Source organism: Anolis carolinensis, chromosome 1 (assembly GCF_035594765.1).
Source record: "Anolis carolinensis isolate JA03-04 chromosome 1, rAnoCar3.1.pri, whole genome shotgun sequence".
NCBI lineage: Eukaryota > Metazoa > Chordata > Lepidosauria > Squamata > Dactyloidae > Anolis > Anolis carolinensis.
The window spans coordinates 187,666,949-187,679,901 of record NC_085841.1 but is presented as its reverse complement, the minus strand read 5'-3'; the positions used below and the strand labels follow the sequence as shown (position 1 = coordinate 187,679,901).

Genomic DNA, 12,953 nt, shown 5'->3' with positions numbered 1-12,953 from the left:
ATCCAATTCCAGAAATGTTCTTAGCTGTTCCTGATCGCAAATTGTCCCAGTGGGGCAATTGTAACCTGATTTTTACGAGTGTATTTTTCTAGGAATTGTAACCTGATTTTTACGAGTGTATTTTTCAATTTTTGGCAGCTATGAGCCAGCCCGACTGCTTGTCTGCCTGCCTATTAGGGTCATCATCAAGCCACCAAAAGGAGACTAGCAATAGCAATACCCGTGGTTTTCACCAGCATTGCAGCCACCGGTGGCGTAGTGGGGTAAAGCCTTGTGACTTGAAGGTTGGGTTGCTGACCTGAAGGCTGCCAAATTCGAATCCAGCCTGGGGAGAGTGCAGATGAGCTCCCTCTATCAGTTCCAGCTCCACACGGGGACATGAGAAAAGCCTCCCACATGGACGGTAAAAACATCAAAACATCCGGACGTCCCCTGGGCAACGTCCTTGCAGACGACCAATTCTTTCACACCAGAAGCAACTTGCAATTTCTCAAGTCGCTCCTGATACACACACAAAACAAACCCAGCAGCATGTGGGGTCTTTCCTGCAGCCTCAGCTACAGTTTCTGTACTCCCTCCCAAGTGATGCTTTGCAATGCCTGAATGGCCTTTTAGAAATTATTTCAGGAAAATGCTTTGGTTAGTCAAGAGCTGTTTCACTGAACTGTTTTCTCCCCGTTTTCTCTTTTGTCTGCTTTTAATAAGTTTTTGACTGCAGCTGTATTGCTGCTGTCTTATTTCCTGATACTATTTTAAGGTTTGAATATTCGGCAGCAACTGATGCCTCCAACTGTTACTTTATTGTGTTTTCAGTTATTCCTTGAGCTTACTTGAGAAAAGGCGGGGTATTAATGCTTTGTGCACATTTACAATGAGTACTGTTCTTCATGGCAATTGTAGACCTCCTTTGTGCGTGTGGCCTTAGAAGGACCAATGTGGTGAATGCCTTCTGTAAGAAAAGCCCAATACGGTTCACTCTGTTCATAAATAAATTGTGCATTTCTGTAGCCTCTTTCCCTCCCCTTTCCTTTTTTCTCCCACCTCTGCATTTGTATTTTACTAGAGGTGATATTCTCGAATCCCCTTTCTCCTGTATTTCAATCTGCAAAGGCAGGCACCATGCAATTAAATGTCTGGATCAACTCAGCCAGTGGAACATACCATTCAGCTAAAGGTAAAAAATAAATATACATTGGCTCTCTAGAGTCTTCAAAATACACATTCCTAAGGTTTGCTCTACTATGTTTCCTCTCCAGGTTTTGTCTCCTTCTCGTGCAGATATTATTCTCTGCCTGGATGCTGATTCATTGTTTTTCAAAAACGTGATAGGCCCTGTTTATAGGGTTACAGTCGCATTACGGAAGGCACACTAAGATGAGAAAGGAGGAGGGATAGGAAAAGGAAAGGAGGAGGCAGGACAAAGCAAGGCTCCAAAGCGCTGTACTTTTAGGAGGTGTGTGGATTTCATAACAGAGCAGGAAGGCTGAACGTCAGGCGAGAGTTCACTCCATTGCCTGGCAGCCCCAGTGAGAAAGAATAGACGCACAATACCTAACTAGAAGTACCAGAGGAGCAAGGGCAGATAGAGAAGAAAGAGATAGCACTGTGCAAGCATATGAAAGTACTTACAAGGGGCTGAGCGAATCTAGGAAGAGGAAATCAGAGAAGAATCTTGGCATTGGTATGCATTGCCCGTTTCCTCAAGCCCTGAGGTGTTTCTAAGCAATTGCTGGCCTTGTCTGGATTAAAATGAACCGAGTCCCATTGTCATATGCAGGAAAAGTAGATGGAGGAGGCAAAAGAATGGTCTACCTTGAGGCAGCATTCTTGCACTGACCTTGTTTAACATTTTTACTAACGATCAGCCACAGCCACCATTCACAAATGTTATCATATAAACTGATGACCTTGGCCTAACAACACAAGCAAAAGACTTTGAAACTGTTGAAAACCAACTTACTAATGCCCTGAAAGATCTCTCCAGCTACTACAAAGATAACCACCTGAAGCCTAACCCTGTCAAGACACAAGTGTGTGCTTTCCATCTACATAATCGTGAAGCCAACAGGAAATTGAAGGTTACCTGGGAAGGCCAAGAGCTTGAACACTATTCCCATCCTAAATATCTCAGCATCACCTGAGATTGAACACTAACATTTAGGAAACACTCTGCGAACACCAAGCACAAAGTAGCTACACGTAATAACATCCTGCGGAAACTTACTAATAATGGAATTAAGTAATTTATATGTTTTTAATGCTTTTTAATGTTTGTATAATGTATTATACTGACTACTGTTAATGGTTTTAAATGTGTTGTTTATTTTATTGATTGTTTGGCATTGAATCTTGCCAGGTGTTGTAAGCTGCCTTGAGTCCCCTCGGGTGAAAAAGGTGGGGTAAAAATGTTGTAAATAAATAAATAAATAGCACATGGGGTGCAGACCCAAAATTAATAAGAAAATCAGCCCTGGCCTTGTCTTACTCAACTGCTTAGTATGCCTGCCCCGTCTGGCATAAATGTGCCCATGGAAAGCAGGTGAATATAGCACTGAATGAGACATGTAGAATAATCACAGGATGTCTTAAACCTACACCTGTTGATAGACTCTATAAGCTAGCTAGCAATGCCCACTGATGTACGATGGGAAGTTGCTGCTGTGAGAAAAATAAGGTTGAACACTATAAAAGCCAGCCACTGTATGGCTATCAGCCTCCTCCTAGCAGACTTAAATCAAGCAAAAGTTTCATGAGAACCACCACTCCTTTAAATGTTCCTCCAGCAACAGCAAAAATATACCTGTGGGCAGAAAAAGCAGACAATTCCAACTGGATAGCCCCTACGAGGGTCTTCCTCAAGGGGCAAACAAAGAATGGGCAACTTGGAAGTCCCTGAACAGACTCAAAAGTCTGGCAGATCAAAATACAAGCTGGTTTTTTTTTTTTTTTTTTTTTGGTCAGGAGCAACCGGAGTTGCTTCTGGAGTGAGAGAATTGGCCGTCTGCAAGGACGTTGCCCAGGGGATGCCCGGATGTTTTGATGTTTTACCATCCTTGGGGAGGCTTCTCTCATGTCCCCGCATGGAGCTGGAGCTGATAGAGGGAACTCATCTGCACTCTCCCCAGGTGGGATTCGAACCTGGCAGCTTTCATGTCAGCAACCCAACCTTCAAGTCACAAGGCTTTTATCCCCTAGGCCATTGGAGGCTCTGACAAGCTGGTAAAATGGCACTACCTAGAAGAATCCTCCACCTTGTGCGACTGTGGAGCAGAACAAACAACTCTGCATCTGTATGCTTGCCCACAATGCATTCCCTGATGCACTGAGGAAGAACTGTTTAAAGCTACAGACAAGGCAGTTGCGGTCGCCAATTTTTGGTTGAAAACTATTTAGCTGTTTGTGCTCCCTTTATTTTATCAATTTTAAACTTATGTATTTGTGTAATGCTTTTTGCATAAATTACATAAATAAATAAAATATGTACTTTCTTTAAAGAATGTGCAAAAAGAGCATTGCTCGAAGCTCACCAGAACCTCCTTGAAGGATTCCTAGTGAGCAAGGAGTGTGTGTGCCCCATGTCAGCTGTTTCTATCCCAAAACTCCTAGTTATCTCTCTCTTTCTCCATCTCTGTACTCTGTTGTTTCCATGCTCCCCACCAACACTGAACCTCCCTCCTGTAGCCTTGAGAATCTCTCCCTCAAAGCTCCTGAGATCTCCAGCAATTAGTAGGTCAATTCCTGTGATTCGCTTCAGCTGATAAAAAAAAAAAAAACAGCCATCATCCCCAACTATTAGCAAAGAAAGAAAAAACCAACTAGCAGCAATAACTCTAAAACACTGATGAGCAGAGAATACTGACCATGGGCAGCAGTAAAGGCGGAGCGGGAAAGATCAAGGAGGAAGAATGTTGCAATGCATTTATGCTGGCAATACAGTGCATAGTACAACATCAGGAGCAAAGAGGGTGGATTTTATATACAGTAGAGTCTCGCTTATCCAACGTAAACGGGCCGGCAGAACGTTGGATAAGCAAATATGTTGGATAATAAGGAGAGGTTAAGGAAAAGCCTATTAAACATCAAATTAGGTTATGATTTTACAAATTAAGCACCAAAACATCATGTTATACAACAAATTTTACAGAAAAAGTAGTTCAATACACAGTAATGCTATGTAGTAATTACTGTATTTATGAATTTAGCATCAAAATATCACGATGTATTGAAAACACCGACTATAAAAATGTGTTGGATAATGGTATCCATAGTATGGTATGCTATGTATTAGAAAAAACCTCAGTCTTTCCTGTTGTTTTTATTAATGCTCCCATTAGAAAGTGCATAAAGATGTGGGTGAACTACAATTCTCAATATTCTTGGGTCAATCCTCCCAAAACTGCCCCAATATTCTCAGTTGGCCATGGAGTTAGTGTGCCAAGTTTGGTCCAGATCTGATGTTGGCTAGGTTCAATGTTTTCTGAATAAGGGTGAACGTAACTCCTGAATGCCAAACTCAATCACCCCCAAACCCCGCCAGTATACAAAGTTGGCTGTGTTGGGTCTGTGTGGCAAATGTGGTCCAGATCAGTTGTCAGCTAAGTTCAATGTTCTCTAGATAAGGGTGAACTACACTCCCTTTCCAGAGTAATCTTCCTGAAACACCTGTCAGGATTCGCAGTTGGGCATGTTGAGTCTGTGTGGCAAGTTTAATCGAGATCCGTCATCTGCTGGATTCGGTATTCTCTGAATACGGGTGAACTATAACTCTCTGATGTCAAGGTTAATCACCCCAAGTTGGCAGCATTGGGTGTGTGCCAAGTTAGTTCCAAGTTCATTTTTGTTGCGGTTCAGTGCTCTTAGATTGCAGGTGAACTATACATCCCAGTCCCTACAACTCCTATAAATCATGGTGTTCAATTGCTAATTAATTCCTCTGTTTGCTGTGTTCCGTAGGAAAGGGTTAAGGGAGAGGCAGTGGGCGGGGTCATACAAATGGAGAGAGAAAGGAACACTCTTGTTTAGATTGGCATGGATATATCTTCTGGCCATGCTCATAGTTGGCGCGATTCCCCCAATTTGTGAATAAGAATCACTTTTTCTGCAGGTCCAGATTAAGGAAGCTGCAGCAGTTCCAGGAAAGAAGCACACAATTTGAATGAATGAACAGTTCACAAAGTACAAAAGGCAGAAGAGGAAAGGGGGGAAAAAACTCCTACGCCAATACATTTTCAGCCTTTCAACTTCAGTAAGATTATGCCTGATCCCACATGCTAATACCGAAAATGTTGATGATAATAAAAGCAACAATCCATCTCAACACATTGAAAAATGGGATGCAAAGAACAAAAATGAAAAGCTAAGCATTTTAGGGAATGTGGCATCATAATTCTATCCTCACCTAGAAAAGCAGTCACTTAGGTAGAGAAGCTGATCCAGAGATATTTTAAAACCAGCCCATAACATGTTAACTGCGCGCTACCCATTGACAGGTCTACACAAAAGTAAAAAGGAGACAAAGCACAGTACAAAACACATCCTTATGCTTCTCTTTTTAGAAATAAAACGAATTAGACTACTTGGGGGAAAGCATGGGCAACCCTGGATGTTAACAGAGCATTTGCAATCCATTCATTTGCAGAGAATAATGTCAATGACAATAATTAACATAATAATAATAATAATAATAATAATAATAATAATAATAATAATAATAATAATAATAAACTTTATACCCCGCCACCATCTCCCCACGGGGAATCGGGGCGGCTCACATGGGGCAAGGCCTGACCTGCATAATTTACAAAGACAACAGCATAAATACATTGCACAATATACAAAAAATAAAACACAGTAAGACAATAAAACAGGACTTAATACAGCGGTAATAGTATCAATCAACCACCAAGTACAATTCAGTTGACTTCATTGGGACTCTATGATATATCCATTGCAAAACTATAGCAAAAGGTGCTGTAGGATGTCCCTCCCGCAAAAACAAAGTTTTTTGCAGTTTAATAAACCTTTTCCATGACTTTATGATAGAACCAATTAGGAAATGACATTTATAACCCATGAACAAAAGTCGTGTTACATAGTAATATTATTTCATTATCCACTTCGTTTTTAATAATAATAATAATAATAATAATAATAATAAATTCTTTATTTATATTCTCTCTTTTCTCCCACACGGGACCCAAAGCGGCTTACGACATATTAAAATCACATAAACAACAATCAGAGTACATCAGTAATATAAGCATAATAGGACAAACAGATTAAGAAAAACAACAACAGTATACATGCTATGCTAATTATATATATAAAATATAATTTACAATAATAGATAATATAATAAATTGTATATACATATAATATTGATAATGTTATATTGTAATACAATATAATACTAATTAATACAATATAATATTAATTATATATTATATATTACATGTAATATTACTAATAATATTAAAATTTATTGATATAGTACAATATAGTAATTTAATACCAGTACTGTGCTATGCTAATAATATAATATTGTATGTAAATTTAATTTGTAAGTCGCTCTGAGTCCCCTTCGGGCGGGATATAAATGTATCAAATAAATAAATTCAAGTTCATGAGGCATCATATAGAGACATATATTGCACTCTACTCCAGTCCATAACATGTGATATTCCGATCATTCCTGATTAATGTTCTTTGCTAAATGCCTGTTTAAACAGGAAGGTTTTTAGTTTTATCCCACCTTTCTCCTGATACAAGGACTCAAGACAGACAATAATAAATACAAAGCAACGCTAATCAAAACAAATACTCTCTCTCTCTCTCTCTCTCTCTCTCTCTCTCTCTCTCTCTCTCTCTCTCTCTCTCTCTCTCTCTCTCTCTCTATATATATATATATATATATATATATACACACACACACACACACACACTAAATGAGGTTAAAACTTTCAACATTAAAAATACTGAAATGCATTGAAATGCACATACTGACCTTTCCTGTCCCTCTAATTTTCTCTAAGCGGGATACTGTTTGCTCTTTTTCCTGCTGCTTTCTTACTGCTTTGCAAGGCACAGGTGGTCCCAGTTGAACTGATGGGTTGGGGATGAAAAGTCCTTGTTCCAGTGGCTGCCAATTTTACAAAACGAAGCTCAATATATCAGTTTGTGGAAGGGAGGTCCAGAAACTCATCCTTCTCACCTGTTTTGCTTGCTCTTTCTTCTAACTTCTGCTGAGCTGAAGTTTGGCTTGTCACTATGCCTGCTCTGTAGTCACTACAGGAAAATTTTGAGCACCAGACATGCTGCCCGGTAATCCCCCAACCAGCAATGGAGAACTTGGGAGAATGAGGAAATGCCTAAATACAAAAAAGACTCAAATATTTTACCCTTTAGCACTTGTCATGGTTTGCAAGGGCACTGTGCTGTGTGTGTGCTAACTGGAAAATGAGGTGCATGAAGCCGATTGGCTGAGTCTGCAAAGACCTGGGAACTGATTCAATACTGTTTCTGTTCTGCTACTGCAGAACCAGTTTGGACAAGTTTTTCAGTGCTGACTGCGTATTGCTGATGAAGAGAGCAGTGTGTACTCAGAGAGGCCTTGCTATTTCGAGGCCTGTTTGCTGCTGAGAAAAGATGGTGAAGAACCAGGACTGTATTCTTCTCTGAAGCAGATTTGTAGACTGAGAAGGGACTATTTATGGCTGTGGACTTCTGTAAGTGATCAGCGGGACCATTGTGAATATTACTGTTTTTCTTTTGATGTCTTGGAATCAGTAAAGTTCCTGTATTTTTGGGTTGTTGTATGTTTTCCGGGCTGTATGGCCATGTTCCAGAAGTATTCTCTCCTGATGTTTCACCCACATCTATGGCAGGCATCCTCAGAGGTTGTGAGGTATGGAGAAACTAAGCAAGGAAGGTTGAGATATATATAAACTTTCCTTGCTTAGTTTCTCCATACCTCACAACCTCTGAGGATGCCTTCCATAGATGTGGGCGAAATGTCAGGAGAGAATACTTCTGGAACATGGCCATACAGCCCCAAAAACATACAACAACCCTGTGATCCCGGCCATGAAAGCCTTCGACAACACATTCCTGTATTTTTGTTCTGCAAACCAGAGTGTCATGTTATTGTTCTGCGGGTCACGCTGGATCGCGGGCACACGTACAAGTTTCCATTTCTCATCTTCAATCCATAATAGCACTGACGTTTCACCAGCTTCTGTGGCTGGCATCTTCAGAGGATTCCTTGAATATGCCAGCCACAGATGCAGGCAAAATGTCAGGAGAAAATGCTGCTAGAAACCACACAACACTCTAGTAATTCCAGCCATAAAAGCATTTGACAATATGGCAGTTATAAAAATTGAGTCTGTGACTTGTGTTTTATTAGGGTTTTGTGTCACAAATTCGTTCTCTGAGACAATATTTACAAAATTATTTAATCATGCCCTTCTCTAACACCTCGACCTTTCCCCCTTTTTTGAGAAGAGGGGGAGAAAAAGAGAAAATGTTTTGACAGAATCAAAATAAGAGGATGGATGTATAGTGAAGTGTGTCCATGACAGAACTGTGCTGGATAGTTTATCCAGCTTGATTTCTTTTCAGAAAACATCCACTGCTATCTCTGCTAATAATTATGCGGATGTTCATTCCATACCTATCTTCTGGTTTACCACCCTAATCTGGCATCCAATACAGCTGCATATTATAAGAGTATTAAAGCATTAGGTTGGCAGCATTCAGCCTTCTAATCCTTTTAGATTGACTATCAGCGTTTTGTGGCTCCTGCTTCTCCAGATGCAGCTATTTCCCTGCTAGTTGACACCTTTTAAAGACTTTGATACTTACACATTGGGAGATCCAGTGTGATGGAGTGGTTTGAGTGTTGGATTACGGGCCCTTCCACACAGCTATATAACACATAATATCAAGGCAGAAAATTCCACAATATCTGCTTTGAATATATGGCAGTGTGGACTCAGATATCCCAGTTCAAAGCAGCTATTGTGGGATTTTCTGCCTTGATATCCTGGGTTATATGGCAGTGTGGAAAGGCACTATATCCTAGGATCCGATCCCAGGTTTTCTGCTTTAAACTGGATTATATGAGTCCATACTGCCAGATAATCTGGGATAAACAGAAAATCTGGGATCAGATCCTGGAATATAGGGCCTGTCAGGAAGGGCCCTAAGACTCTGGAAAGCGGAGCCCAAATCTTCACTCAGCCTTGGAAATATTACCAAGAAAACTCTGTAATAGTATCACCTTTAGGATCACCATAGGTTGAAATGCATAACAATAAGTTATACATTGAGGTGCTATTTGGAATTTTCAAAAAACTACATGGGATAAATACATACACACATACAGTGTTATTGATACAGACCATGATATCTTTCAGTGGCTGAAATCCAGCTCTCACAATTCAGGCAGCACCATAAGAGTTTGGCAAACGTAATTGATTCAGTTGTAACTTACACTTGGTTTTAGGCTATTATCTTTTCACCTGTATGTATAGAGTATACATCAGGGGTCCCCAAACTAAGGCCCGGGGGCCGGATGCGGCCCATCGAAGCTATTTATCCGGCCCCCACGGCACAAGGGCAGAAGTGGGTTGGGCTAAATGACTCAAGGGGTTTCTTCTTCTCTTCTTCTTCTTCTTCTTCTTATTATTATTATTATCATTGAGGCTGGGTGGCCATCTGTCTGAGATGCTTTGCTTGTGCTTTTGGTGCACAGAGGCAGAAGGGGGTTGGACTAAATGGCCCAAAGGGTCTCTTCCAACCCTCTTTTTATTATTATTATTATTATTATTATTATTATTATTATTATTATTATTATTATTATTAACATTGAGGCTGGGTGGCCATCTGTCAGGGGTGCTTTGCTTGTGCTTTTGGTGCACAAAAGCAGAAGGGGATTGGACTCAATGGCCCAAAGGGTCTCTTCCAACTCTCTTTGTTGTTGTTGTTGTTGTTGTTGTTGTTGTTAATATTAATTATTATTGCTTGGTGGCCAACTATAGTCCGGCCCTCCAACGGTCTGAAGGATCGTGAACTGGCCCCCTGTTTTAAAAGTTTGGGGACCCCTGGTATACATCATACCAGTTCAGTTTAATCAGGGGATATGCACTGCAAATCCTGAAGTCAGTCTGTCTGTCCAGTTATTGAAACGGACACCTTTCTGTTACATAACTTGTTGCTGTTTTACAACCAAGATACTTCATATTTATGTTTTTTGTGCGGAAACATTTATACCCTGAAACTTACCTTTATTGGGTTGCTGTGAGTTTTCTGGGCTGTATGGCCATGTTCCAGAAGCATTCTCTCCTGACGGTTCACCCACATCTATGGCAGACATCCTCAGAGGTTGTGATGTCTGTTGGAAACTAGGCAATATGTGTGGAAGGTCCAGGTTGGGAGAAAGAACTCTTGTCTATTGGAGGCAAGTGTGAATGTTGCAAATGGCCAGCTTGATTAGCATGCAATGGCTTTGTAGATTCACTAGTAGCTCAGAGAAGGGTTTGTAGAATTCCTTCACTTAGGGCAGATCTGTATGATAAGCTTATTTACATCTTGCAAAGGCTTCCTTGCATTCCACTCTTCTACCAGGAATCAAAAAGTTGGGATTCTTTTCCCTTATGACAAGACACAAGGGCTGAATTGGCATTGTTTTATGTCTAAAAAGTTTGCTGCTTAGGTCCTTACCGATTGTTGTTGTTATTGTTTATTCATTGAGTCACTTCTGACTCTTCGTGACCTCATGGACCAGCCCTAGCCAGAGCTCCTTGTCAACCATGGCCACCCCCATCGCCTTCAAGGTCAAGCCAGTCACTTCAAGGATCCCATCCATCCATCCATCTCGCCCTTGGTCGGCCTCTCTTCCCTTTTCCTTCCTTTTCCCCCAACATCATTGTCTTCTCCAAGCTCTCCTGTCTTCTCATGATGTGACCAAAGTACTTCATCTTTGCCTCTAATATCCTTCCTGCCAGTGAGCAGTTGGGCATTATCTCCTGGACTATGGACTGGTTGGATCTTCTTGCATCCAAGGCACTCTCAGTTCAAGGCACCACAGACCAAAAGCGTCTATCTTATGGTCCAGTTCTCTCATCCATAGGTTATTATGGGGAACACCATTGCTTTAACTCTGAAGACCTTCGTTGCCAGTGTGATATCTCTACTCTTCACTATTTTATCGAGGTTGGTCATTGCTCTCCTCCCAAGAAGGAAACGTCTTCTGCTTTCCTCGCTGCAGTCTGCGTCTGCAGTAATCTTCGTGCCTAATCTTACCGAGTATGTCTCTTTTAAAAAATTCAGGCATGGATCAGTATGTTCAGTTGGCAAAGGGAAAAATAAACATAAAACCTAAGGAAGTTACCTGCTTATAAAATACCTGTTCTCTTCTCCCAACTTTCTCAGTGCTTTCCTTCTTCTCCCCCGCCCCTGCATTTTGGTATGAGACAGTGTGATTCCAGCCTTCCAATTCCTTTGAATTATATTTCCTTGTTAGGTCTCATCAGCAAGTGAGTTATAACAGATCAAAATAAGACAGGGAGATTTGTGGCATATTTCCCATTGCTCTGGAAAGCTCCTAGCTGAGCTGTACCACTTCAAATTGCACATTGGATAAAATTGTCTTTCACTTAAAGACTAATAATAAAACTACCTACAGAACATCAGCATGCCTGGGAGAAGACGTCTTGGCTAAAACCATTAGCTCTGACAGGTCAGATTTCGAGGTATAGTAAGTGTTTTCCCTCTGCCATACTAACAATGGGGTGGCTGGTGACTTCCATGGCTGATAGTGGTTTTATACTTTACATTTTCCTTAATGCAGTGGTAGCAAAAACTTGGTTCACAAAGTCACATATTGTCATGTGTGAAAGTGGCACAACTCTCCATTGTGCAATGATAACATACTGCACTGCTTTCAAGTTTTGCTGGGATTAGTAATACAAATGTCAGCCTGCTGAAAAGAAGGGGGGGGGGGGGGCTATTGCAAAGAACCAAAAACCTCCTATGCAATTTTTATATAATCTTAGTATTCAAGCCTCTTTAGGAAATTCTAAGGGAAAACAGAAGCCAGTTTTAAAAGTCACTTTAAAAAAAAAAGGCACAGTCACCAGATTCTTTGTTCTTAGAAGCTTTCTTGTTTCCAGTTCTCTTGATTCATCTGTTTATATTATTAACCCGGAAAAGGGGAATTAAAGCATTAAGCGCTTTATCTACCTATGTAGATTTAGCTAAAAGTGCAACATACTTGACAGAAATCCCCTTCAAAATTGCTGTCTACCCAGATTATCATTTAATATGTGCTAAACCCAACTTAATGTTGCCTGTGCCTTGGGTATAAATGTCAAACTCTGTGTATATATGTCCCGGATTTTCCTGAGCACTGAATATGTTTTAATGAATACAGTCACAACCTTGATAGATTTGAAGACCTTCTCGTGCTCCTGCATTGAGGTTTCATCATCATTCGGCTTCTTCATTTAATACTGGAAGGGAAGAAATGCTTTATTCATAATGGAATTCATAGTGGGAAAATATCTCTTTAGCGGCTGCTGCGTAGGATTATCTCTCCCCCCCCCTTCTCAGGAGAAATAACTTCTATGTATGCCACCAATGCCTCTCGCTTTGTCTGTATGTGTCTTCAATTTGCCTGTTGACTTTGGCCAACACTATGAATTTCATAGGGGTTTTTTTTAGTCGGTGGGTGTTATGAATGCAATTTTCCTGCTTCTTGGCAGGGGGTTGGACTTGATAGCCCATGAGGTCTCTTTCAACTCTATGAGGCACTATTATTCTAGTGCCACTTAGAGGTAGTTTGGCCAGCTCCTTCCTCTGAAATAGTGTCTTTTGTATAGCCACAATCTCTCAAAAAGTTGACAAAGTTGTGAGGATTTAAACATTTTGTTATAATTGTAGAAATAAATATA

The 12,953-nt window shown here is 40.6% G+C and overlaps 1 protein-coding gene across 1 annotated transcript in view; it reads right to left on the bottom strand.

Annotated features, from left to right (window-relative positions):
- Positions 1-7,148, bottom strand: part of nrp2 (neuropilin 2) — a 351,320-nt gene extending 344,172 nt beyond the window's left edge. Inside the window, exon 1 of the mRNA XM_008114943.3 lies at positions 7,004-7,148. The gene's annotated coding sequence lies outside the window, so the exon portion shown is untranslated. The remainder of the gene's footprint in view (positions 1-7,003) is intronic.
- Positions 7,149-12,953: the final 5,805 nt, after the last annotated feature.